Here is a 3,194-nt window from a genome sequence, read left to right on the forward strand (position 1 = left end):
CTACCATGACAAGATCCATTTAAGCCTGCAGGGATACCTATTCACCGTGAGGAGAGACTTCAAGGATCCCAAATACATCTTTAAGAACACCTAAAGTGGCAACTTCTGTTGATATTTCCATATTGTCCACTTTGAAGTGTAGATTCTCTATCTTATTAGCCAAATTATCCATAGACAATTGAAGGTGTTCTACATCCCCGGATTCTTCAATTTGACGAGAAACCAATTATAACAAGTAATTATTATTAATATTATATATTTCAATTCTCTTTTCAATAATATAATTTTAACTCATAACATACCATGTAATGGTATTTGCAACCACATTTATATTTGCATTGTTTTGGTTACAAATTGGCATTTTGTACTTGGTCATCTATAGCATAGATGTTTTCTTAAAAAAGATCTTGTAAATTCATTTCATACAATTAATTAGTTAGATTTCATAATACTTATTTTATAATCAATCAAACCATCTTTGCACTTTTCATTTATTATTATAAATTGGGGTCTTGTAGTTTGTCATCCATCTTTGCACTTTTCATTTATTATTACAAATGGGTGTCTTATACTTTGTCATCCATGACATAGATATTAAAATTTATTTGATATTGTTTATTAGTTGTATTTTATGCATTTGGGGAACATCCATTCTTCCTCATTCTAAGTGTTTTGTTTTGTTATTTTATTTTATTTTAATTGTTTGTTATTTGTTTTTAGTTATTTTGTATATTAATTTTATTATATTATTGGATTTTTTATATATATAGAAAAAAACATGCAATTTTATTCATCATGAAAGAAAGAACAAAATTACATTTTGCATATGCAGAAACATTTTGGAAAGAATGCCTCACGATATTGAGCTAAAAGAAAAAAGCTGAAATAAGTTTACAATAAGAGATATAGGAAGCTAAGCGTTATAATAATCACTCAACGTCTTTTTTTTGCACTTTTTTTTTGTACTTTCTTCCATCCTTAAAAGTTTGTTTCAGCAAACACTATTGTTAGTTCACCTCTTGTTTATTTTGGTGTGGTTTTTCTATCTAAGTTTGAACTCTCAGATACATGTGCTCTTTTTTTGCCCCCCATTCCATGATTTGCTTGGAACTCATCACAATCGGTGCCTTTTGAAATAAGAGAAAAGGTATCGGTATGTGCCACCACATCCACTACTTCTTGGTTATCATGTTGAGCCTGAGCATTCACTGTTTCTTGGAATGATTAGCTCTCCATGATATCTTCTTATTCTTCATGAGGTGAAGGCTTGATACTCCTTTTGGCCCATGGGTTTGTCTCTTTTTATTTTCTGGATTCTTTTAGCCTAAGGACATGTGTGTTGAAAATGTCCTATTTGGAAACATATAAGGCATATGAATGTTGTATCTCATAGTTTAATACTTGAGACCATTGAAAGTTTTTATGTTTCAATATAATGTGGTTTGGTAGACTTTTGCTAAGGCCTACTTCAACAAAAATCCTAGCAAAAGTAAACAAGCCCTTCTTTGTTCTTTCAAAGTCCATCGTTTTTAATTTACCCAGAGTATTTAGTATATCCTCTAGGACCTTATGGTGCAAGAAAGGAAGAGGAAGGTTTGGAATTCTCACCTAAACTGGCATTCTAAAGACCACCATATTTGTTGAATCAAATTTTGAAAACCACCACACAATAAAGAGCCCAAATCTACTCTAAAACTATGGCCCTTCATTAAGAACAAACCCCAAGGACAATGAAGAAAGATTTTTAACATAAATAAATATCACATTTGGGTGTCCAACGAGAAAAAACCCATTGGTGTAAAACTTTAGATTTTAGCCAGAAGTCATTAAACCTACATATGATCTTGGAATGGAGGGCAGAGAATAGAGAATTTACCTTTGGAATATTAACTTCCATCTCTATAACTTGTTCCATTTGTTCAACAATGTGGGATTTTGGATTGTTTTGAATCTATTCTACTAAGATGGAACTTCTTTTTCACTGCATCCTTGAAAGAGACAAATGTTCCATAAGATATCTTGAAACCTGCAGCTCCTCCACTCAACCTCATATTCATCCACTCGGCCTCATATTCAAGACAATGGTTGAGTTACTCTTAATGCCATAGTTTTTGTTTTTGTTTTGTTTGTTTTTTATTATCTCGGAAGAATCACGAAGAATCTTCCCTTCCTATAACAACTATGGAATATTGCAGGTATAGCCCATTTTTCCCACACGCTTGTCTTAAAAGAGAGAACAAAGTCAGAGCATGGGCGCCCATTTTTGCATGGGAAATGAAAATTCCATCGGCTCTAGCATCATGGAAATAGGGGATGAAAGAGAAAACATGATAGAAAAGTTTGGGGGCTCGATAAGCGATCGAGTTGAACATACACACTGTGACGATCTATCTGTGGCGGCCACAAACCAACTATAGACCAACCAACGTAGGCAAAGGATGGATACTTTGATGGACAACAGACTTGGACTTTGTGCTTGGAACAGAGGTAGACATGTGCAAGACTTGCAAAAAATTGCCTTCCATAGCTCATAGAGGACGAAAACAAGCCACAACATAAGAAAGGTTATTCTGCCTCATACATGATCAAATGCATCCAACTATCGTTACTTAAGAGAAATTTGGGAGTTGAATCCCCAGACAGTGGTGCAAACTTATTGCCAGGATCAAGCCCATGGCCTGCGATGACAGATGGGCGAGGACCACAACAGGAGAAAACCATAAATTCAAGCACAGACTCCATGTTATCGATGAACTTTTTGAATATTCTTGATCGGTAGTCTAACTAATAGATGAAAATCTTGTTGGAAATTTATTGTTCTATGCTTTTATTATTAAGATCTTAGTAAAATATATATGTTTTTATTTTTTTAATGGTTTTCTATTTTATTGTGATAATGTCATGATAATTTATTGTTTTATAGTTTTATTACATCAGAAATTTAGTAAAATAAATAAGTTTTTATTATATTGTTTTTATATTTTTAAAGTGATATTTATTTTATTATGACATATTAGTGAGTATAATTTCTGTTGTAAGGTTTATTATTTCTATACATAATAGTGTTTACCATTATTATTTTTATTAAATAAAATATATTAAAGATATGGATAATTTTTTTTTTTCCATTTTTTTTTAATGGTGAGTTACAACATTGCTACAAACAAGTTAATTAAAACATGTCAACATGTCTA

The sequence above is a fragment of the Pinus tabuliformis genome, chromosome 8, assembly GCF_031772625.1.
Source record: "Pinus tabuliformis cultivar Carrire ecotype Pingquan chromosome 8, CPIR1, whole genome shotgun sequence".
Lineage (NCBI taxonomy): Eukaryota > Viridiplantae > Streptophyta > Pinopsida > Pinales > Pinaceae > Pinus > Pinus tabuliformis.